This window comes from Mobula hypostoma, chromosome 27 (assembly GCF_963921235.1).
Source record: "Mobula hypostoma chromosome 27, sMobHyp1.1, whole genome shotgun sequence".
Taxonomy (NCBI): domain Eukaryota; kingdom Metazoa; phylum Chordata; class Chondrichthyes; order Myliobatiformes; family Myliobatidae; genus Mobula; species Mobula hypostoma.
The window spans coordinates 993,330-1,019,450 of record NC_086123.1 but is presented as its reverse complement, the minus strand read 5'-3'; the positions used below and the strand labels follow the sequence as shown (position 1 = coordinate 1,019,450).

The 26,121-nt window shown below is 44.1% G+C and overlaps 1 long non-coding RNA gene across 1 annotated transcript; it reads right to left on the bottom strand.

Annotated features, from left to right (window-relative positions):
- Nucleotides 1–3,350: 3,350 nt before the first annotated feature.
- On the bottom strand, nt 3,351–21,002 carry LOC134338537 (uncharacterized). Its single transcript, XR_010016250.1, has 5 exons — nt 20,938–21,002; nt 18,828–18,936; nt 17,410–17,509; nt 6,573–6,710; nt 3,351–3,793 (listed from the first exon to the last, which is right to left on the bottom strand). It is a non-coding gene; the product is annotated as an uncharacterized LOC134338537 (long non-coding RNA).
- Between the last annotated feature and the right edge of the window lie 5,119 nt (nt 21,003–26,121).

The window sequence follows — 26,121 nt, the reverse complement described above, 5'->3', positions numbered from 1 at the left end:
GGAATGGGATGTGGAATTAAAATGTGTGGCCACTGGGAGATCCTGCTTTCTCTGGCGGACAGAGCGTAGATGTTCAGCAAAGCGGTCTCCCAGTCTGCGTCGGGTCTCACCAATATATAAAAGGCCACATCGGGAGCACCGGACGCAGTATATCACCCCAGTCGACTCACAGGTGAAGTGATGCCTCACCTGGAAGGACTGTTTGGGGCCCTGAATGGTGGTAAGGGAGGAAGTGTAAGGGCATGTGTAGCACTTGTTCCGCTTACACGGATAAGTGCCAGGAGGGAGATCAGTAGGGAGGGATGGGGAGGACAAATGGACAAGGGAGTTGTGTAGGGAGCGATCTTTCCCTCCCCCCCTCTCTCTGCATTCCGCAGGGATCGCTCCCTACACAACTCCCTTGTCCATTCGTCCCCCCCATCCCTCCCCACTGATCTCCCTCCTGGCACTTATCCGTGTAAGCGGAACAAGTGCTACACATGCCCTTACACTTCCTCCCTTACCACCATTCAGGGCCCCAAACAGTCCTTCCAGGTGAGGCATCACTTCACCTGTGAGTCGACTGGGGTGATATACTGCGTCCGGTGCTCCCGATGTGGCCTTTTATATATTGGTGAAACCCGACGCAGACTGGGAGACCGCTTTGCTGAACATCTACGCTCTGTCCGCCAGAGAAAGCAGGATCTCCCAGTGGCCACACATTTTAATTCCACATCCCATTCCCATTCTGACATGTCTATCCACGGCCTCCTCTACTGTAAAGATGAAGCCACACTCAGGTTGGAGGAACAACACCTTATATTCCGTCTGGGTAGCCTCCAACCTGATGGCATGAACATCGACTTCTCTAACTTCCGCTAAGGCCCCACCTCCCCCTCGTACCCCATCTGTTACTCATTTTTATGCACACATTCTTTTTCTCACTCTCCTTTTTCTCCCTCTGTCCCTCTGAATATACCTCTTGCCCATCCTCTGGGTCACCCCCCCTCCTTTTCTTTCTTCCCGGACCTCCTGTCCCATGATCCTCTCGTATCCCCTTTTGCCTATCACCTGTCCAGCTCTCGGCTCTATCCCTCCCCCTCCTGTCTTCTCCTATCATTTTGCATCTCCCCCTCCCCCTCCAGCTTTCAAATCCCTTACTCACTCTTCCTTCAGTTAGTCCTGACGAAAGGTCTCGGCCTGAAACGTCGACTGCGCCTCTTCCTATAGATGCTGCTTGGCCTGCTGCGTTCACCAGCAACTTTGATGTATGTTGCTTGAATTTCCAGCATCTGCAGAATTCCTGTTGTTCCCTAACCTGTTGTATGGGACTTCATGACCTGCACCTCCTGTCCAATGGCAGCACTGAGAAGAACTTCAAAGCCTTGGCAACTGAAGACTGGTACAGATGCAGTGGAAGAGATAAGGGATGTTTGAGAGGCTAGAATTGGAGAGGACAACTATCTCAGCAAGTTCTAGGGTAAAGGAAATAAACGGAGAGACAATGGAAGAGTATGAAAGCAAAACTTAGGTGATTGAATTTAAGTTGATGCTTAATCAGCAGCCAGTACAGATCAATAAACCCAAGAAGGGTGAGGGGAAAGCGCATGCATTATGTCATAGATAGCAAAATGTTGGATGGCAAGAGGGCAGAGGAGACCAAGGGTGAGGTGGGAGAGTCAGGTCCAGAGGTAACAAAAGTATAGGTGAGAGTTTCACTGTTAAGTTTGCTGAGAAGGTGTTGGAATCAGACTCTTAGAGTTGGAGAAAGGAGATTGGAACTAGATATGGTCCTGTTGCCTGAAACCAGCTTGGAGTCAAAATATGACACAAGATCACAAATGAACAGCTGCCCTGAAAGTCACCATCAAGAGGCTCTCACAGCAGGTATCTACGAATCTATTAGATCAAATAAATATCTAAGACAAACTCTCTCAGAAAGCTTGCGTCGTCACTGCCTGGTTTTAAGATTCAAGATTGAGGGCCGGCTGGTGGCGCAACGACATCGGCGCCGGACCCGGGAGCCGAGGTTCCCGGGTTCGAAACTAGTTGGGTCCACCCCCGAGCACGCTTTCCATCCGTGCTGGGTTGAGCGTCGAGAACGCAACTCCTCCTCGTAAAACAAAGAGAAAATACTGCAAAAGATGTCTGTGTGGGGAGTGGTGCGCCACACAGTCTCTCTCTCTCTCGCTCTGTGCCTTGGAAAAAGCCATGAAAAATTCATCATCACGCATGGATGCACGCATGGACACGCGGACGCACAAGCACAGTCGCGCACACACGCTCAGACTCGCATGCACGCAGGCACAGGCCAAAAAAAAAAATTCAAGATAGTTATCAGGTGTTCATTGAAACATTCCTGCTTGCATTTATCATTTGCGTTCACAACCAACACACCAGAGAGTGTACTGGTGGCAGCCGCAAGTGTCGTCACACATTCCAGCACCAAGATATTCGGTAGAGTAACACAGAACACCACAAGTAACAAAATAACAACAGCAAAACAAGCCTTGTTCCTCCCTCCCACTAATGCACATACACAATGCTCTAACCCCAGGGCAGACTGTCTTCTTTGACGTCCAGCCTCCAGTGGACTCAGATTCTGACTCGGATCGACAGACGTTAGACATAAGGCCATAAGACATAACAGCAGTATTAAGCTACTTGGCTCATTGACTCTGCTCTGCCATTCCATCATGGCTGACTTACTACCTCTCTCAACCCAGTTCTCCTTCCTTCTCCCTGTAACCTTTGACACCATTACTGATCAGGAAACCATCAACTTCCACTTTAAATGTACCCAATGGCTTGGTCCCCACAGATTCACCACCCTCGAGCTAAAGAAATTCCTCCTCATCTTTTTTCTAAAGGACATTCTTCTAAAGGGACATTGGGCCTTCGACTACCCCGTCAACTCTCAGTGATTCGCAGACTCAGGGCTCTGGCTTCATCATATTACCAAACCTTCTCGTACCTTGGGAAGGATACTGGATGATGTTTTTTTATGATAAGTGGATAACTGAGTAACTTCTATATGCTTCTGTAATAAACTGGACTACTACACTGACTGCTGCAGAGCTTAAGAAACCAGAATGCCAGTAAGCTCAACGAAACATGTTCCCTTCCGATCAATCCATTCATCCATCCGCCATTCTCTCAAGTCTCTTAATCCCCACTGTCACTGGGCTCATGCTTAAATGATGCTCAAATTCTCTTGTGTTAGAATGAAAGCCTTGAGGATTCGGCCATGGTCATCCTTTACAGTGGCTGCTATTCAGTAATTGTTGTCCATTCTAATATGTTTCACACTTATTTTATTGAAGAGACACCTCAACATTGAGCTGGTTCCACAATCTATAGACTCACTTTCAAGGACTTTACAACACATGTTCTCAGGTATTACAATTTACTATTCATTTATTATTATTATTTGCATTTTTTTGTATTTGCACAGATTGTCCTCTTTTGCACAATGGTTGTTTGACAGCCTTTGAGTGTAGTTTTTCATTGATTCTATTGAATGTCTTTGTTTTACTGTGAATGTCCACAAGAAAATGAATCTCAGGGTAGTATATGATGACCTCCCAGTCTTCCCCCTTACTTTCCAGTCATGATGAAGGGTCTCGACCCAAAACTGCGACTCTTTATTCCTTTCCGTAGATGCTGCTTGATCTGCTGTGGTGTTACCCTGGTCTTGAGGCACCTGCAGAATCTCTTCTGTTTACACTAAGTTAAATTCATCTTGATCTGGCCACTCACCTTTAGTTGGAAACCACAGGAAACAGAGATGCTGAAATCTGGAGCAACAAACAATCTGCTGGAGGAAACGCAATGGATCAGGCACCCTCTGTGGGGGGAGGGGGACAAGAACTAGTGTATGTACTTCGAACTTTAAACCTTAAGATGAGTGTAGCTGAAAAGTAGCTTTGACTATCAATGGTTATTTCAATGTGCATTGAAATGCTTTTATATTGCAATTTAGCCACTCACAGCATTGTGGTTTGTGATAATTTGTCACAGCTGTGATGTCGGAAGTACGGTGGCCAATTAACGGCCAGTAAGATCCACAAACCAGAAATAAGTTACTTGGCATAAAAACAGGGGGTAAACTGAGGATTTTATTTTCAAGTGACAGTGTATTGTGCTGTAGATTCCCTTCCCTAAAAGGATGTTGAAAACTTAATCTTACCTTTTAGAGGTAAATACTTGAAAGGGAGAAAAATTGTGGGACTATGAGGGGGGAGCAGGAAAATGGAGAGGCATATTGGTCGATTCCACACACAAGGACAGTGGGAGGCATGGTCTCCAACTGTGCTATTTGCAATAAGAAAGAGAAGGGTTGATGGAGAAAATAATGGAACATTGAACAGGTTAGTTCTGAAGGAAAGTGACTGATTTTCCCTCAGGGAAAACATCCCCCTAATATATGTTAATCATTATTCTTGTTTTCCGAGCAGCAGCACATTTGCACCCATTTCTTTAATCTCTGTAAAACTGGCAGATGTGTGATGGCACTGATGTGAAATGGAGAGTGTCTTTTCTCAGAAGTAGGCGTCATTAGGTCTTGATTCACTAATCACAGCTACAACAGTAATATTTATCCTGACTGGAGTATCCAAAACTGTGTGTTTCTCTGAAATAAAATACATGAGATGTTACGCAGTTTCGGAGGCATAACATTATTAAAATGCAACAGATTGAAAGTTACAAGGTTGGAAAATTTGAGAGTATAGACACAGGAGTAAACAGTGCTTGCAGGAGCTGAATGCATTAAACATTCAAATATAGCCCTCAGTTACACAGTGGCCATTTCAAGATGCATTAAAATGCTGAAATAAGGTTATTCTTATTGAGGAAAGGTATTGTGCGCAAGAAACTGTTTATACCCTGTAATGCATACTAAATCAGTCCAAAATGCCAGAAAACTATAGATGAGTTCAGTCTTAAGGCTACACACAAAATGCTAGAGGAACTCAGCGGGTCTAGCAGCATTTTTTTTAGGTTATGAGAACACTCAGTCCTCTTTTATTGTCAATGAGAAATGCACACATGCATTAAGAAATGATACAATGTTTCTCCGGAGTGATATCACAGAAAACAGGACAAACCAAAGACTAACACTGACAGAACCACATAATTATAACATATAACGTATGGGTCCTAGCTATGCCTGCCTTTTTGTTGGGTTTGTGGAACAATCTATGTTCCGTGCCTATTCTGGTATCTGTCCCCCACTTTTCCTTCGCTACATCGATGACTGCATTGGCGCTGCTTCCTGCACGCATGCAGAACTCGTTGACTTTATTAACTTTGCCTCCAACTTTCACCCTGCCCTCAAGTTTACCTGGTCCATTTCCGACACCTCCCTCCCCTTTCTAGATCTTTCTGTCTCTGTCTCTGGAGACAGCTTATCCACTGATGTCTACTATAAGCCTACTGACTCTCACAGCTATCTGGACTATTCCTCTTCTCACCCTGTCTCTTGCAAAAACGCCATCCCCTTCTCGCAATTCCTCCGTCTCCGCCGCATCTGCTCTCAGGATGAGGCTTTTCATTCTAGGACGAGGGAGATGTCTTCATTTTTTAAAGAAAGGGGCTTCCCTTCCTCCACTATCAACTCTGCTCTTAAACGCATCTCCCCCATTTCACGTACATCTGCTCTCACTCCATCCTCCCACCACCCCACTAGGAATAGGGTTCCCTTGGTCCTCACCTACCACCCCACCAGCCTCCGGGTCCAACATATTATTCTCCGTAACTTCCGCCACCTCCAATGGGATCCCACAACTAAGCATATCTTTCCCTCCACCCCCCTCTGCATTCCGCAGGGATCGCTCCCTACACAACTCCCTTGTCCATTCGTCCCCCCCATCCCTCCCCACTGATCTCCCTCCTGGCACTTATCCGTGTAAGCGGAACAAGTGCTACACAGGCCCTTACACTTCCTCCCTTACCACCATTCAGGGCTCCAGACAGTCCTTCCAGGTGAGGCATCACTTCACCTGTGAGTCGACTGGGGTGATATACTGCGTCCGGTGCTCCCGATGTGGCCTTTTATATATTGGTGAGACCCGACGCAGACTGGGAGACCACTTTGCTGAACATCTACGCTCTGTCCGCCAGAGAAAGCAGGATCTCCCAGTGGCCACACATTTTAATTCCACATCCCATTCCCATTCTGACATGTCTATCCACGGTCTCCTCTACTGTAAAGATGAAGCCACACTCAGGTTGGAGGAACAACACCTTATATTCCGTCTGGGTAGCCTCCAACCTGATGGCATGAACATCGACTTCTCTAACTTCCGCTAAGGCCCCACCTCCCCCTCGTACCCCATCTGTTACTCATTTTTATGCACACATTCTTTCTCTCACTCTCCTTTTTCTCCCTCTGTCCCTCTGAATATACCTCTTGCCCATCCTCTGGGTCACCCCCCCCTTGTCTTTCTTCCCGGACCTCCTGTCCCATGATCCTCTCGTATCCCCTTTTGCCTATCACCTGTCCAGCTCTCGGCTCTATCCCTCCCCCTCCTGTCTTCTCCTATCATTTTGCATCTCCCCCTCCCCCTCCAACTTTCAAATCCCTTACTCACTCTTCCTTCAGTTAGTCCTGACGAAAGGTCTCGGCCTGAAACGTCGACTGCGCCTCTTCCTATAGATGCTACTTGGCCTGCTGCGTTCACCAGCAACTTTGATGTATGTTGCTTGAAATTCCAGCATCTGCAGAATTCCTGTTGTTTTAATTATAACATATAGTTACAGCAGTGCAAAGCAATATCATAATTTGATGAAGAACAAACCATGAGCACGGTAGAAAAATTCTCAAAGTCCCCGAGTCCCGAATAGCAGGCGGCAAAGGGAGAAACTCCCTGCCATAAATCTCCAGGCACCGTCAACTTGCCAATGCCTTGGAAGCAGCCGACCACAGCCGACTCTGAGTCCGTCCGTCCGAAAACTTTGAGCCTCCGACCAGCCCCTCTGCTACAGCCTCCTGAACGCCATCCTCTGCTGAGCGCTTTCGATCTAGCCCCGGCCGCTGAAACAAGCAAAGCTGAGGATTCGGGGCTTTCTGCTCCAGAGATTCCAGTTACCAATTCCATTCAGGTTCAGATTTATGTCAAAGTTCAAAGTAATTTATTATTAAAGTACATTGTATGTCTCCATATACTACACTGAGGTTCACTTTCTTGTAGGCATTCATATTAGAACAAAAAAAACCCAGAAAAAACTGATGGACTACTGATAAAGACTGACAACCATTCTGCAAAGGGAGATGATCTGTCCAAATACAAAAATACATAATATTGAGAACATGAGTGCATAGGCTATGGAGTCAGATCAGTGTTGAGGAGAATGAAGTTATCCACACTGGTTCAGGAGCCCAATGGCTGAAGAGTAATACGTAACACGTACATTGAAACAGACAGTGAAATGCATCATTTGCATTAACAGCCAAGGGTGTGCTGGGGGCAGCCCACAAGTGTCGCCACATATTTTGGTACCAACAATAGTACGTATGCCCACAATGCCTGGCAGACCAAAACAGAACATAGCAAGCAACAAAGCACCAACGGATCAATCTCCGTTCCTCTCTCTCTTACCTTCCCTCCCTCCCACCTATGCACATGAACAGTATTCCAACTCCAACATTTATGGAGGGAATCAGGCATTTGCAGTCAAGGCCCCAATCTGGACTGAAAGGTAGAGGGCAGATTACAAGTGTCAAAAGGGGTGGACCAAGAGATGGCAAAAGGATCTAGGTGAGGAAGGGTGATAGGCAGAGGAGTGAAAATAGTGGCAGAGGCTGGCTGGTGATGGGTGGAGATGACTAACGACAGCGGGTGATGGAATCTGATTGGAGAGGGAGGTACAGCATGGAATCATGTGAGGAAGATGGGAACAGAGGAGCAGGGATTCAGTCATTAATTGCTAATAGTAATTTTAGAGCTTACTCTGTTCACATAGGATTCTATTTTTTATGAGAGTGTGAAATACTTGATCTGCTATTAGGGAATGAGACAAGACAGATAACAGAACTTTGCTTAGAGGGACACTCTGCATCTAGTAATCACAATTCCATTAGTTTCATAGTAAATGTGCAAAATGATAGGCCAATCTCTGATTGCTACAGTTGAAAGTACCCACCTGCTTCAAAAGGGCAACAAATATACCAATACCCAGTAAGAGCAGGGTGAGCACTCACAGTTATGGTGATAAAGTGCTCTGAGATGCTTGTTATGTCTAGAATTAATTCTGTCTCAGCAAGGACTTGGGCCCACTGCAATTTGCCTATTGCCACAGTAGGTCTAAGGTGGATGCAATCTCAATAGCTCTTCACCTGGCCTTGGATCACCTGGACTATACGAATACCTATGTCAGGATGCTGTTTATTGACTACAGCTCAGCAATTAACACAATCATTCCTACAGTTCTGATCAAAAAGCCACAGAACCTGGGCCTCTCTACCTCCCTCTGCAACTGGATCCTTGACTTCCTAACCGGAAGATCACTAACAATAAACACTGGCGTGCCTCAGGCATGTGTGCTTAGCCCACTGCTCTGCTCTCTGTACACCCATGACTGTGTAGCCAGACACAGCTCAAATGCCACCTATAAATTTGCTGATGATTCAATTATTGATGGCACAATCTCAGATGGTGACAAGAAGGTGTACAGGGGTGAGATATATCAGCTAGTTGGGTGCTGTCAATATTAGTAAGACCAAAGAACTGATGTGAACTACAGAAAGGGTAAATCAAGGGAACACACACCATCTTCATAGAGGGATCAGAAGTGGAAAGAGTGACCAATTTCAAGTTCCTTGGTGTCAGTATCTCAGAGGTTCTAACTTGGATCCAACACATTGATGCAGCTAAAAAGAAGGCACAAACAGCAGCTACATTTCATTAGGAGTTTGAGGATATTTGGCATGTCACCAAAAACACTCGCAAATTTCTACAGATGTACTGTGGAGAGCATTCTGACTGGGTGCATCACTGTCTGGTACGGGGGGGGGGCGCTATTGCACAGGATCGAAATAAGCTGCAGAGAGTCAGTTCCATCATTGGCACTAGTCTCCATAGTACCCAGGACATCTTCAAGAACTATGCCGCTAAAAGGCGGCGTTCATCATTAAGGACCCCCAGCACCCCGGTCATGCCTTGTTCTCATTGCTACCATTAGGAAGGAGGTAGAGAAGACTAAAAGAACACACTCAATGATTCAGGAACAGCTTCTCTCCCTCTGCCATCCAACTTCTGAATGGACACTCACTGTAATTCACTGTTTTGTCTATTATTATGTATTGCATGGTGCTGCTGCCGCAAAGGCAACTAATTTCACGGCATATGCTGGTGATATTCAACCAGATTCTGATTCTGTTTCTGTGTGGAAAACTTTGTCCCTCAGGGCTCCTTTTAAATCTTTTGCCTCACAATTTTAAGTCGATAATCTCTAGTTTTGGGAAGAAGACTGTGATCCTCTATCTTATCTGTGTATCTTGTGATTTTCTCAGACATCCACCTCTCCCGGGAGTTCTGGGAGCCTCCGGCATGTTGATAGCGGCTCCATGATGCCTGCAGATTATATACAATATCCCGGAAATCAATTTTTAGAGAGGGAAAGGGAGAGGGAAAAAAAGAAAGAAAGAAAATGAATGAATCCCACTTGATCTCTCTTTGTGCTAAGTAGACCTATCAGTTTTCTCTGTGGGCAGGCTTTACAGCCAACCTTTCTCTCTCTTTCATATTCCATCAGTTCAATTACTGCCGTCTGTAATGACGCTGAAATCATCTGGACAACTGTCGGTGATGAAGTACAAAAGCCTGGCGAAGAAATTCCCAAGGCTGGCGGTGACAACCTGACTATGCGAGGCTGTCCTATATGGGCGGGGTGCGTTGGTGTCTTAAAGGGGATTAGAGCGAGGTTTAAATTGGAGCGAAATTCCAAAATCGTCTGCTAAGACATCTTTAAAAACGCATTTGCAGCAAGCAAATTCTTTGTGGTTTTCTTTCCTGAAACACTTCCACTTACAGGTACACCGAAGCCCGCGATGGGCTGGGTTTAAGCGCAGCCGTTTTCAGAAGAAAAAAACGATTTTAATAAATACCTGGCCCCCACTGAGGTCTCATCATTAGGACAGCGAACTGTTTACCTGTGCTGTGCACATTATATGCATTTTGAATTACACTTTATTAAATAATATGGTAATATATTGTTTTATGTGTTGTGCGTGATATATGTATTGTGGCTACACCGTGGTCCGGACAGAGGTTGTTTTATTTGTGGACAATCAGCCAGATGACAATAAACTTGAACTTGAAGATACAGAACTTCTAAATCACTCATTTAAAATCCCCCATTTCAATGTAAAAAAGTAAATTCTGATCCTGACTATTGCAGGCAGTGTGTGTGTGTGTGTCAGACTACGGACGTATATGCGATCGGACGTTGTCCGAATGGACGTTAAGCAGCGCACACCTGCATTAAGGATACACCTTATGCTTTTATTTCTTTCAGGGACCACAACATATTAGGGAGGCTAAGCGCAGGGAAGGTTGCTCAAGTATTTCACTTCTTTTCAGCAGAAAACCAAAGTCTGACAGCGAAGGTCACTAGAGCTGAGGTGTACTTTACCTCTTTCATCGTTGAGCATGACCTGCCATTCCAGGTGTGTAAGCACACAGGTAAGCTATTCAGGAAAATGTTTCTGGATTCAGAAATAGCAAACAACTATGCCTGCTCATCAACCAAGACAGCAGCTATTGTGAACATGGCACATTAAGATAGAATTCAGAAGTCAGCTGTTTCACAAAACACTTGTGAATCTGATATCTTGCAAAATTAACAAATTCATTGACACGGACTGCTATGAGGTTGAGACCTCCCTGAAATGAGTTTTTGCAGGATGGGATGTCTGTCTGTTTTCTATAAGTCACCCCTTGACCACCTTCACTCCAGGGGAAAAATCACCAGTTTATCCTATCTCTAAACTCCAATCCTTTTTAAGTGGACATTGTTTTCCAAGTAACTTGTATTTGTTGGATACTTGGATGATGTAGTGTTGTCAAGATTTTTTTTCTCTATTTTATAGCTCAGAAGTGCTTAATTAGTTGTGAAGTACTTTTGAGAGCTGCAGTGATTGTGAAAGATGTTATAAGGGGCTGTTGCCTCTTTTGCATCATAAACATCACAACTTAAATGGAACAGATTTTCATGACAAGCTTGGGCCCACTTTATTTTGAAATTTGGTTGCAGCTTGTGAAAGTTGGAGTGTAATTTGATTTTGTATATCATGGATGACTTTTTATCATCACAAATTCTGCAATTCTAGATTTGCTTCAGAGGGGCAGAGACTATTAATGAGAGCTACTTAGGTCTGTAAATTACTTCCAGCAGGAATAATTTTTGTGAGTGACATTTTCTGATTGCAGTATGAATACCATACTATCTGAGACGCAATTTATGTTATTTTAATCTTTTCCGTCTAAGCAATTGTCCTGAATTTCAAAATAGGCTGAAGTTCTGTTCCCCTTTCATCAATATAGCCTTGAAAACATAAATCTAATCTGGTATGTACTAGTGTGGTAAAAAGGTAGATATCTTCAGCACTGCATTTAATTTGAGAAATGAAGGTGATTCATAATTTTATTCCATCTTTGCAAAGTTTCACTTAAGAATTTGGAAGTAAAATATAGTAACTACTGGCCTTCAGCTCAATCTAACATTATTTAAACTTTCATTAAGGCAATGCAATCAGTCAAGCCTTGTAATGAAAGGGGAAGGATTATCCTTTGGGAATAATTATCCACACACGCATTTTGCTTGCACTTCACATTCAGCATTGTTGTTTATTATTTATTTCTATTTGGAGACAACATGGTAACATGTCCTTCTAGTCCAATGAGCACATGAGATCGTAAGACTTAGGAACAGAATTAGTCCATTTGGCCCATTGAATCTGCTCTTCCATTCCACACGGCTGATTTATATATGCTTTCTCCCCACAACCTTTGTCGCCCTTATTAAGAACCTATCAACCTCCACTTTGTATATACCTAATGACTTGGCCTCCACAGCCACTTGTTGCTATGAATTCTTCAGATTCAGTGCATTCTGGCTAAAGAAATTCCTCCTCAGCTCTGTTTTATTCCTCCTCATCCTTCTATTCTGAGGCTGTGCCCTTTGGGTGCTAGACTTCCCTACCGTTGGAAAGATCCTATTTATCACCATCCATCTACCAACTCTAATCCTACATTCACCCCACTTTTGAAATCCTCCTCACATACTCATTAACTTTCCCAGTTCCTACTGTTCACACACACACAATAGGGCCAGAATTAGCCTGCTCGTCTTTCGGACGTGGAAGGAATCCGGAGCACTCAGGGAAAACCCACATGGTCACAAACTCAAATCTGACAGCACCCAGGGGTCAGGATTGAACCAGGGTTTCTGGCATGATAAGACAGTAGCTCTGCCAGCTGCACCACAGTGATACTCACTATGACTTGGAGTCAAGAGTCATGAGTTCAAACTCCACAACAGGGGCAAGGAGTTTCTTTTCTGGTAAAATGCTAGTTTTAATAACAGTTACCATGAAACTAATAGAATGTAACCAAAACTTCTTTGATTCAATAACATCCATTCAGAAAACACGCCTTTCTTTTTTTGCTTGAATTTCCAGCATTTGCAGAATTTCTGTTGTTTCCTTTCTTTTTTTCTTTTGTTTGATACAGCTGCTGGCAGTTAGCTCCACCTGCGAGTAGCTATTAGTAGTGTTATTACAGTGACAACAACATAGATTCAATTCCGCTGCTGCCTGTAAGCACATTTGCCCCATTACTGTGTGGGTTTCCTTTGGCTGCTCCAGTTTACTCCCATCTTCCAAACAGTTAGTTGGTGACACGAGTGTAATTGGCCAACATGGGCTGAGGCTTTATAAGCCATTGTTCAGACTGCACCTGGAGTATGGTGAACAGTTTTGGGCCCTTTCTCTAAGAAAGTATGTGCTGGCGTTGGGGAGGGTACAGAGGAGGTTCAAGAGAATAATCCTGGAAAAGAACGGGCTCATGCACGACGAGTATTTGATGGCTCTGGGCCTGTACTTGCAGGAGTTTGGAAGAATGTTGAAAGGTCTAGATAGAGTGGTCTAGAACAGGATGTTTCCTATTGTGGGGGAGTCTCAGACCAAAGGGCACAGCCTCAGAATAGAAGGACGTCCCTTTAGAAGAGAACAGAGATGATGAGGAGGTATTTCTTCAGTCAGAGGGTGATGAATCTGTGGAATTCATTGCCACAGATGACATGGATTCCCTGGACGGGAGGGTCATTTACATACTGTTTATTTCCATGTCTCAGTGACTTAACCGTTACTCTGCCACACCTGTCTTAGACTAAATGATAGGGCATTGCCAAATGAAAGATTCCCCCTCTTTTTATGGGACTAATGGAGTTACTGGGGTTACACCGACTCCGAGGGCTGTGTGAAGGAAATGAAGTCACTGGGGTGAAGATGTGTGAAACCCATTGAGCAAAACTGCAGTGTTCACTAGCAGAATCATAGAGACATCGAACATTACATCACAGAAACAGGCCCATCACCCTATCTAGTACACGCCAAACCATTTAAACTGCCTACACCCATCGAACTGCACTGGGATCATAGCCCTCCATAATCCTAACATCCATGCACATATCCAAACTGAAATGAAGCTCACATGTACGGCTTGTGTTGGCAGCTCATTCCACACTCTCACAACCCTCTGAGTGAAGAGGTTTCTCCTCATATTCCCCTTAAACTTTTAACCTTTCACACTTAACCTGTAAACTCTCGTTGTAGTCCCACCCAATCTCAGGGTAAATGCAAAGAGGCTTTTTCCACTATCTCTGCCCCTCATAATTCTGGATACCTCTATCAAATCTTCCCTCAATCTTCTCATTCCAAGGAAAAAACGTCCTAACCGATTCAATCTTTCCTAGTAACTCAGGTCCTCTAGATCCACCAACATCCTTTTAAATTTTCACTGTATCTTTCAATCTTATTTACTTCTTTCCTGTAGGTAGGTGACCAAAACTTCACATACTCCTTTTTTCCTCTAGTCCTGTCAAAGGCTTTCGGCCAGAAACATCAACTGTACTTTTTTCCATAGATGCTGCCTGGCCTGTTGAGTTCCTCCAGCATGTTGTGTGTGCCACACGAGGCTGGTTAACAAGCTACAAGCCCATGGCATTACAGGAAAGACTCTAGCATGATAAAGCTTTGGCTGAGTGGCAGGAGGCAAAGAGCGGGAATAAATGGAGACTTCTCTCTTTGGCTGCCAGTGACCAGTGGTGTTCCTCAGGGGTCTGTGTTGGGACCGATTCTTTTTACGTTACATGTCAATGATTTGGATGATGGAATTGATGGCTTTATTGCAAAGTTTGCAGACAATATGAAGATAGGTGGAGGGGCAGGTATTTCTGAGGAAGTAGAGAGGCTACAGAAGGACTCATAGATTAGGAGAATAGGCAAAGAAGTGGCAGATGGAATACAGTGTCAGGAAGTGTATCGTCATGCACTTTGGTAGAAGAAATGAAAGGGTAGACGATTTTCTAAATGGAGAGAAAATACAAAAACTGAGGTGCTAAGGGACTTGGGAGTCCTTGTGCAGGATTCCCTGAATGTTAATTTGCAGGTTGAGTCTGTGGTGAAGAAGGGAAATGAAATGTTAGCATTCATTTCAAGAGGACCAGAATATAAAAACAAGGATGGAATGTAGAAACTTTATAAAACACTGGTGAAACCTCACCTGGAGTATTGTGAACAGGTTTGTGACCAGGTTTGTGACCCTTATCTTGGAAAGGATGTGCTGAAGTTGGAGAGGGTTCAAAGGAGGCTCACGGAAATAATTCCAGAATTGAATGGCTTGTCATATGAAGAGCATTCGATGGCGGTGGGCCTGTATTCACTGGAATTTAGAAGAATGAGGGGAGACATCATTGAAGCCTATTAAATGGTGAATCTATAGATAGAGTGGATCTATGGTGTTTCTGTGTTGGGAGAGTCTAATGTCAGAGGACACAGCCTCATATAGAGTGGTGTCTTTTTAGAATGGAGATGAAGAGGAATTTCTTTAGCTAGAGGGTGGTGAATCTGTGGAATCCTTTGCCACAGGCAGCTGTGGAGACCAAGTCACTCCTGACTCTTCTAAATTCCAATCCTCTAAATTCCCACTAATTTTGCTCTGTTATATGCTCTTCTCTTTGGCTTTGACTTCTCTTATTAGCCACAGTTGTGTCATCTTGCCATTAGAGGCATTGATCGTGTGGATAGTCAGGGACATGCCTGTCCTAGTATGTGAAGTCTTCTCTGGCAGACTGAGCAGCTGATATCAAAGTTCAGATCCAATACCCAGGAAGGTGGTTTGGCAACGCCTTGTGCAGAGTGAAGGGTATGACAAGGCACAAAGGCAGTGATGGTCATCTACTGCAACCAAGGAAGGCCCTGTATTGTGACAATTATTTGTACCACTGGGCCTCAATTTCAAGGGAGAGAGAGTGGGTTTACCCCAGTGCAAAGGCTTTTCCAATTTAAAAAGTTTCCCACACAAGCCTCATGTTATTGTTGGATACAATGTACAACATTGTTGGATATTTTGTAACATTAGAAAATTAAAATGTTTAAGTTTGCTGAAGTGATGGGGTGATTAGTTAACAGGAGAAATCAAAGGTTCCTCAAGGCGATTTAGACAAGTTCAATCAGTTAGCAACTACAGCCCAATTGCAAAGTAATTTGACTGAGTTTGAAATTATCTACTTTGCTAAGAAAAAAACAAAGGCAGAGTATTAAAAAGATTAGAATTATTTGTCACATGTCCATTGAAACATTTAAATATACAGTGAAATGCATCGCATCTCTCAACGACAAATACACTCTGAGAATTGTGCTGGGGGGCAGCGCACACAATTGTGGTGCCAATATAGCATGCTGACTACTTACTGAGCCTAATCCTAACGGCACATCTTTGGACCAGAAGACATAGGAACAGAATTCGGCCATTCTGTCCATTGAGCCTGCTCTGCAAAGTGGGGGGAGGGTGGAGCACCCAGAGGAAACCCAAGTGCTCGCAAGGTAAATGTCCAAACTCATTATAGACAGTGACGGGAACTGAATCCCGGTCGATATCGCTGGCATTGTAAAACACTGCACTAACCTCTGTGCTACTGTGAATAGTGAATGGTGATAGATAGTGAAAAGCTAATAACAACAGGAATTCTGCAGATGCTGGAAATTCAAGCAACATACATCAAAGTTGCTGGTGAACGCAGCAGGCCAGGCAGCATCTATAGGAAGAGGTGCAGTCGACGTTTCAGGCCGAGACCCTTCGTCAGGACTAACTGAAGGAAGAGTGAGTAAGGGATTTGAAAGCTGGAGGGGGAGGGGGAGATCCAAAATGATAGGAGAAGACAGGAGGGGGAGGGATGGAGCCGAGAGCTGGACAGGTGATAGGCAGAAGGGGATACGAGAGGATCATGGGACAGGAGGTCCGGGAAGAAAGACGGGGGCGGGGGGTGACCCAGAAGATGGGCAAGAGGTATATTCAGAGGGACAGAGGGAGAAAAAGGAGAGTGAGAGAAAGAATGTGTGCATTAAAAAGAGTAACAGATGGGGTACGAGGGGGAGGTGGGGCCTAGCGGAAGTTAGAGAAGTCAATGTTCATGCCATCAGGTTGGAGGCTACCCAGACGGAATATAAGGTGTTGTTCCTCCAACCTGAGTGTGGCTTCATCTTTACAGTAGAGGAAGCCGTGGATAGACATGTCAGAATGGGAATGGGATGTGGAATTAAAATGTGTGGCCACTGGGAGATCCTGCTTTCTCTGGCGGACAGAGCGTAGATGTTCAGCAAAGCGGTCTCCCAGTCTGCGTCGGGTCTCACCAATATATAAAAGGCCACATCGGGAGCACCAGACGCAGTATATCACCCCAGTCGACTCACAGGTGAAGTGATGCCTCACCTGGAAGGACTGTTTGGGGCCCTGAATGGTGGTAAGGGAGGAAGTGTAAGGGCATGTGTAGCACTTGTTCCGCTTACACGGATAAGTGCCAGGAGGGAGATCAGTGGGGAGGGATGGGGGGGACGAATGGACAAGGGAGTTGTGTAGGGAGCGATCCCTGCGGAATGCAGAGAGAGGCGGGGAGGGAAAGATATGCTTAGTGGTGGGATCCCGTTGGAGGTGGCGGAAGTTACCTCTGTCCCTCTGAATATACCTCTTGCCCATCCTCTGGGTCACCCCCCCCCGTCTTTCTTCCCGGACCTCCTGTCCCATGATCCTCTCGTATCCCCTTCTGCCTATCACCTGTCCAGCTCTCGGCTCCATCCCTCCCCCTCCTGTCTTCTCCTATCATTTTGCATCTCCCCCTCCCCCTCCAGCTTTCAAATCCCTTACTCACTCTTCCTTCAGTTAGTCCTGACGAAGGGTCTCGGCCTGAAACGTCGACTGCGCCTCTTCCTATAGATGCTGCCTGGCCTGCTGCGTTCACCAGTGAAAAGCTAATGTTAAGTAAAGATAAGACCATAAGACAAAGGAGCAGAAGTCGGCCATTCAGCCCATCGAGTCTGCTCCAACATTTTATCATGAGCTGATCCATTCTCCCATTTAGTCCCACGCCCCCACCCTCTCACCATAACCTTTGATGCCCTGGCTACTCAGATACCTATCAATCTCTGCCTTAAATACACCCAATGACTTGGCCTCCACTGCTGCCCGTGGCAACAAATTCCATAGATTCACCACTCTTTGACTAAAAAAATTTCTTCGCATTTCTGTTCTGAATGGGCGCCCTTCAATCCTTAAGTCATTATCCCTCGTACTAGACTCCCCCATCATGGGAAACAACTTTGCCACATCCACTCTGTCCATGCCTTTCAACATTTCAAAGATCCCAGAAGGCAAAAATGCAAGGGGAAACAAACAGCTGGGAAGGTTATTACCTAGCATGGTCATGATGGGCCGAATGGACTTCATTATAAAACTGTACTTCCATGATTCTGCGATTCAGGAAAACACAGTGAGAAATTGGGGGTGACAGGTTAGCACAATGCTATTACAGTGACAGTGACCCTGGTTCAATTCTGGCACTGTCTATAAGGAGTTTGCATGCTCTCTCTGTGACTGTGTGAGTTTCCTCCGGGTGCTCTGTCTTCCACTCACATTGCGAAGACCTTCGGGTTAGGTTGGTGAATTGGTCACATGGGTGGGGGTTTGTCGGGCCAGAAGAGCCTGTTACCATATATCTCTCTAAACAAAAAATGTGCTGGAAGTCAGTGGAAACAATATGCTGTGATTCATCCAGACCCACTGTTTTAATTGAGTGATCCCATTCAGAAATTAAGCTTCTGATCCCCTGGCAGCAGGAAGAGGAATGGATGAAGTCAACAGCCCAGGATGATGAAACTGCTGTGTGTCTACAATATTAAAAAAGAGAAATTCTCAAGATTATGTGGAGGGCATTAGTTGTAGAAGGCTTCCTAATGTATGTGCAATCCTATTGAGATCAATAAGCACCTCTAAGTGATTAGCTAATTAGAGTAGCAACATAGTTGTTAAACGGAGATGAATAGTTTGATTACAAGGTGAGTGCAGCTGGGATCTCTGCTCAGGAAAGTATTCATCCAAATCGCATTAAATAATTCAGCAGATGAGTGGTCATTGACCATAAAATGAGAAAAATCAAACTATAGCAACAATTTTGACTACAACTGTTAACAATAAAACTTGCATGCTTCATCAGATTCATGGCTAGGATTCAGCAAATAAGTGATGACATTTGCCAATGAGAAAGAAACCTCTGCTCAAAGATCTACCAACCCCTGTTGTATGGGCATCCTCATTTCCAATGCTGGATAGGCCTTTGGTTAAGGGATTTCCAGGAAGCAACGAACAAGATGCTGGAGGAACTTGGATGGTCAGGCGGCATCTGTGGAGCAAAATGAACAGTTGATGCTTCCAGAAGAAGGGTCTTGATCCAAAATATTGACTGTCCATTCCCCTCAAACAGATCATCAATCTTTCTCCTGCATGTCTCCTTGTCACCATTTCAGATTGTACCGGTTACAGTGCTGGATCAGAGTGTAAAATTGTTATTTTTTCATAGATTAACTTTTCTGATCCTTGCTAATACTTTATTTTGTAATTTTTCAGTGAATTTTCCAGTGATTGTAGTATAGCTGCTTCTGCGTTTTTTGAGATACTTCTTAGTTATTCTGTTGCAAAGTTAATATGAAGACAGGTAGAAGGGCAGGTAGTTTTGAGGAAGTAGAGATGCTACAGAAGGACTTGGACAGATTAGGAGAATGGTTAAAGAAGTAGCAGATGGAATAATAGTGTCAGGAAGTATATGGTCATGCACTTTGGTAGAAGAATTAAAAACATAGACTATTTTCTAAATGGAGAGAAAATTAAAAAATTCATGGGTGCAAAAGGGAGTCCTTTTGCAGGATTCCCTAAAGTTAATTTGCAGGTTGAGTGGGTGATGAGGAAGGCAAATGCAATATTGGCATTCATTTTGAGGGGTCTAGAATATAAAAAGCACTGGTGAGGCACTTGGAGTATTGTGAGCAGTTTTGGGCCTCCTGTTTAAGACAGGACCTGCTGACATTAGAGAGGGTTCAGAAGGTTCACGAAAATGATTCTGGCTTGTCATAAAAGAAGTGTTTGATGGCTCTGGGTCTCTACACACTGGAACTCAGAAGAATGAGAGGTGACCTCATTGAAATCTACAGAATATTGAATGGCCTCATTAGAGTGGATGTGGAGAGAATGCTTTCTATGGTGGTGGTGTCTAAGAACAGAGGACACAGCCTTAGAATTGGGGGGTGTTCTTCTAGAAAGGGGATGAGGAGGAATTTCTTTAGCCAAAGACTGGTGAGTCTGTGGAATTCATTGTCACAGGTAGCTGTAGACACCTAGTCATTGGGAATACTTAAGGCAGAGGTTGATAGATTCTTGATTAGTCAAGGCATGAAGGGATGTGTGGAGAAGGCAGGAGATTGGGGCTTAGAGGGAAAATGGATCAGCCATGATGAATTGGTGAAGCAGATTTGATGGGCCAAATGGCCTAATTATGCTTCTACATCTTACGGTCTTATGGTCTAACACCTTCAGAGCATTTTACAACAAGAATAAATTTGTAAACAGCAAAAGTGACATGAAAAAGAAACTTCTCATGCAGGGTTGACTCATACCTGGAATCTACTCCCAAGGGTAATAATTGAAGAAGATTTCATTGTAATGCTTAAAAGGGATCTTGCTAAGTAGATGGATTAGATTACTTTTATTTTTACATCGAAACATCGAAACATACAATGACGTGCATTGTTTGCATCAATGATCAACACAGTCTGAGGATATGACAGAGACAGTTTGCAAGTGTCCCCCTGCTTCTGGCACCAACATAGCATGCCAAGTTCAGGCTCAAGTTGAATTATCATTCAACCATACATGAATACCCATGAATACAGCCAAATGAAACAGCATTACTCCGGCGCCAACTTGCAAAACACAGTACCCACAGTCATACACAGCACAAGGTACGTATAATATAGCAAGCAATCATAGCCACACACAAAAAATACATATATAGACAAGTTCCTGAGTGCCATGTCCTGTAAACTGGCGGTGAATGGGTGTTATTGGCAAGAACAAACAGTACTCAGCAGTCCGCAGACAAAGGTACACGCAGCCCAGCTTTGCATTCCACCAATCAAACACTGGCAGGAGGGGCCAGCATAGGCGCTACACTACACTACCTCCAGCTTCTCATCCGGACTGTTGCAACAGGTAAGATCAAGGCTTGAAGTCTCGTCCTCACTATAACTGAGACCCCACAGCCCCCAGCATTTGTCTCACCAATAAACAAGGGTAACAGAGTTGCAGCATTTGACAGTCCGACAGAGAAATGACCAAGACAATCACTCACTGTTAAACTGCACACCGTCTTCATGCACCAACTCCAATGCCTTCCTGTAGCAGGCAGTATCACAGTCCGCACCAAGTACAGCTCCTCCCCCAATAGGCAGCTCGCTGATTGGGTACATCTGCAAAACCTGAACCTAATTGTCTTGCAATTATAATAAAAAGACATTTATAAAAGATAAAAACACTTTGGTTGGGCCCCCGAGCAGCCACCACATCCGAACACACCACTGTCTTACCAGCCCACAACTTACTAACCGTAACGGTACGTCTTTGGAATGTGGGAGGAAACTGGACCACCTGGAGGAGAGAATGTACAAAGTCCTTACAGGGAGTGGTGGAATTGTAATAGCTAATGGCTCTGTTACCATCCCACCCATACATTAATGACATCAAATTGCAGGGTATGGAGAGAAGGCAGGAGGGTGTGGGACTAGTAGGATTGCTTTTATATAAAGTTGGTAAGAAGTCAGTGGGCCAATTTTCCATGATGTAAGCAATCTGGTTTAAGATGGTGCAGGTGAACCTCTGCGACTTCTGGCTGGTGACTAATGAAACAAGGATAGCAACTAAATACTTTGTTAACCACATTTTTTCTGACAAACAATCATCACAAGTAATAGTCTATAACTTCCCTTTGGACTTCGAGGCAATTTAATGTTGCAGAACCGAGGCAAGACGAGATGGAGGGCCTGTCACCAAGAGTGTGGAAGAGCAGGAAAGATTGGGCACGGACCGAGTCGAAGGCACGGGGTCCAGGCCCCAGAGCATATTGACACGACTGAACACAATGTTCAGATGGAGATTTACAGGCTGAAACGGGGCAGTGAAGTCTAGTGTATCCAAGTGGCAGAACTCACTGTTCTGATGGAGATTTACAGGCCGAATTGAGGCGAAGTCCAGCATATCCAAGCAGCAGAATTCGTTGTTCAGATGGGGATTTACAGGCCGAGACAAGGTGACGAAGTCAAGTAGATCCAAGTGGCAGAAATCATTCCGATGGAGAATTAAAGTGCCAGGCCAAATTGAAAAGGTCAGGGTGGTGAGGAGCCAGCCGGTTCAGATCACTGCTTGAAGTGGTAGATCCTAATATTCAAATGGAGAGTTAAGCACCAGGCCAGATTGAAAAGGTCAAGTTGTCGGGGCTCGAGGCGAGGTACAGGCTGATTAACATCGGTGCTCCGCGACATTTACTCGGCTCTGTGCTGAACTATGAGTTTCGGACTCTCTTTGTGGACTTCAGTTTAGAAATGACATTTGCTTGCAGTTACTGTTTGCATTCATTGCACGTTGGGTTTTTTTTATGGGTATTTTATTATCTTATTTTCTTACGGGCACGATTTTTTAAAATTCTCTGCACATTGGGTGTTAGACTGTCTCTTTTCATGCATATGGGGTTTGTCTTTGAGTTTCTTTATTTCGTGGCTGCCTGTTTGGAGACGAATCTCAAGGCTGTATAATGTTGTCAATCCACACTATCAGGTGTGGGTAAGCGTGCCCGACAAGGGTCACCAGTTGAAATAAAACAGATGGTAGGCCACAACAGCCCGTTAGTGCAAGGAGTTTTATATAGTGCCGGGCGAAAAAAGAGCAAAAGCTGCCAAAAGTTGTGAAGGAAAAAGTACTTAAAAAAATAAAAATGAAAACAAACATGTATGTACAAAAATTTACCAATATACAGAGGCTTTCTCCACGACACACTTTGTCTTTAACTTTCCAATACAACTATTCACCAACCGGTAAATCCAACCTCTATACCTCCCAGCAAAGTCAAACTAAGAGTTTAAATCTGCCTGCGTAGGGTGTAGTGCGCCTGCTCCCACTAACCCAGGCAATATATTAGACACCCCAAACTGTCCCTTGGGTCTTTTGGGGCCATTCTGCTGAGAACAAACCAATGTAATTGTGTGAGTGAAAGTAAGTGAAACTGTTTGGAATGCCTGTGTCTAGAAACCTTATCTTTATGAGTTACAAACTAGTAGAACATGTTAATGAAGAGATTGTTTTGATTAGCCAAGCTAGCAATTGTTTTACTGTTGGGGTGTGTAAATGGTGAACTGCAGAATGGGAGGGCAAAGTGTGTGAACTACTGGGGAAACTAGACCAGAGACAAAACGAGCGGGAGTGACTAACCAGGCAAAGGGGCAAGGTTAGTGGGAGAATTTCCACTGCCAAACTTTTCTCTCACAAATATATACATACTTGGATAATAAATGTCCTTTGAGCTTGAACTTTGATTCTATGATTCTGAATGTATGCAAAGATTGCCAAGTTCCTAATTTGCCTTAATTGTTTTGTGAAGGAAGGAGTAGTACAGGTCAGCCTTTGGAGGAGTATTAAATCATTGATAGCCACTATGGGAGGTTTGTTTTAAATCTACACACATTTAAATTATAAACTTGGCATAATCTGCATGATGTGACAACACCGATTCCATCCACAAGGAGGTAACCTTGGACACCAAAGAAAACAGAGAATATTGGAAATGGGCAGGAAATTAGACTTGAAGTCTTAGATCACAACAAATAGCAAAAATCACAACAAATATTATTAAAAAGCAAAGAATGCTTACCTTACTCCTGCATCTATTTGTTATTTTGTTTTGTTTGTGATGAGATATCTCCCCCGTTCAACATCACCAAATCTGTCAAGATACAGGTATCACCATATTGCAGTTTGTGAAAGCTTTCTGAGCACAGACTGATTGCCCTGTCCTGACATCTGAAACATGCAAGAGATTTTGCAGATGCTGAATATCCAGAGTAACACACAAAATGTTGGTGAAACCCGCAGGTCAGACAGCATCTATGGAGAGGAATAAAGAGTTAACGGTACAGGCTGAGACCCTTCGTCAGGACTCAGGACATGTTGATACCCTAAATGTTCATGATTAGCTTTATATCAGACTAAAAGACAGTTAACGAAGGTTCCTACATCTGATTTATACAGAAAATAGCTAGCTGAAGGGATGAGGAGAGGACTGTTAGAAACATAGAAACATTGAAAATACCCACGATGCTGTGCCGAACATGTCCCTACCTTAGAACTACCTAGGCTTTACCCATAGCCCTCTATTTTTCTAAGCTCTATGTAGCCATCCAGGAGTCTCTTAAAATATCCTATGGTTTCCGCCTCCACCACCACTGCTGGCAGCCCATTCCATGCACTCACCACTCTGCGTAAAAAACTTACCCCTGACATCTCCTCTGTACCTACTTCCAAGCACTTTAAAACTATGCCATCTCATGCTAGCCATTTCAGCCCTGGGAAAAAGCCTCTGACTATCCACACGATCAATGCCTCTCATTATCTTATACACTTCTATCAGGTCACCTCTCATCCTCCGTCGCTCTAAGGAGAAAAGGCCGAGTTCACTCAACCTATTCTCATAAGGCATGCTCCCCAATCCAGGCAACATCCTTGTAAATCTCCTCTGCACCCTTTCTATGGTTTCTACGTCCTTCCTGTAGTGAGGCAACCAGAACTGAGCACAGCACTCCAAGTGGGGTCTGAGCAGGGCCCTATATAGCTGCAACATTACCTCTCGGCTCTTAAACTCAATCCCACAATTGATGAAGGCCAATGCACCGTATGCCTTCTTAACCACAGAGTCAACCTGCTTGGCAGCTTTGAGTGTCCTATGGACTCGGACCCCAAGATCCCAGTGATCCTCCACACTGCCAAGAGTCTTACCATTAATACTATATTCTGCCATCATATTTGACCTACCAAAATGAACCACCTCACACTTATCTGGGTTGAACTCCATCTGCCCAGTTTTGCATCCTATCAATGTCCCATTGTAACCTCTGACAGCCCTCCACACTATTCACAACACCCCCAACCTTTGTGTCATCAGCAAATTTGGTACCCATCCGTCCACTTCCTCATCCAGGTCATTTATAAAAATCACAAAGAGCAGGGGTCCCAGAACAGATCCCTGAGGCACAATGTTAGCAATATTGCCACAGATCAGCCTATTGAGACTCAGACCAGCATATTCCACTCAGTGTAATTCTTGCTTCCTTCACTCGCCTCTGCTTGCATATTAGCATTGTATAGTGAGCAGCAATTGTCAACTGCTTACCTAGAGTTATTGTGTGCCTCGTTCTGTTTAAAGACAAACGCAAATTTATTATCAAAGTACGTATATGCTACCATTTACTATGCTGAGATTGATTTTCTTGCAGGTGTTCATAGTAGATGCAAAAAACACAATAGAATCAATGAAAAAACACACAGCAAAGACAAAGAACAAATGTGCAAACAGTGCAAATACAAAAAAGTTAAAAAAAGGAATAAATATTGAGAACATGAATTGCAGAGTCATTAAGAGTGAGTCAGATTGTTGGATCAGTTCAGTGTTGGAATGGATGAAGTTATCCTCTCTGGTTCAACAGCCTTACGGTTAAGGGGTAATAACTGTTCCTGATAACTGTTTGTATCATAGGTAAGTGAATCACAGGAGGATCTGGATCCATGGATTTCAGATAACTGGCAAAGGCCAAAGCATGGAGAAGGGAGAGATTGTCGTTACACAATGAATCAGCATCATCAGCAGTAGATCATCTGCAGAAGGAACTGAGCAGTTGATGTTCTTGGTCAACACCTTCATCTGGATTGTTGTGAATGGAATCTAATCCAAATCAGTGCAGGGGTAGTCGACTCACACTTTATGGGCACATCCCTCCCTACCACTGGTGGGAGGGATGTGCCGAACAATCTGTCAGAGGAGCTGCCTCAAGAAATTTCAAAGTTCAAAATAAATTTATTATCAAGGTACGCATGCTGAATATCACCATATACTATTCGGAGGTTCCTTTCCTGCAGGTGTTCACAGTAAACAGATAAATACAATATCTACACACAAAGGCCGACAAAACAACCAATGACAAAAGGCAGACTGTGCAAACACAAAAATAAATTAATAAATAATATCGTTGAATGCTTGCAAGAGAGTCTATAGGTTGTGGAATCAGTTCAATGTTGAGGTGATTGGTTATCCACACTTCTGTCATCAAAGGTCCCTGTGTCTGAGCCATGTCATCTCCTCGAAGCTGTCCTTGGGTAGCAGGTATAGAAACCTGAAATCCCACACCACCAGGTTCAAGGACGACTATTTCCTTTCAACATTTTGGTTCTTGAACCAACCTGCACAATCCTAATCACTACCTTGGCATAGCAACAC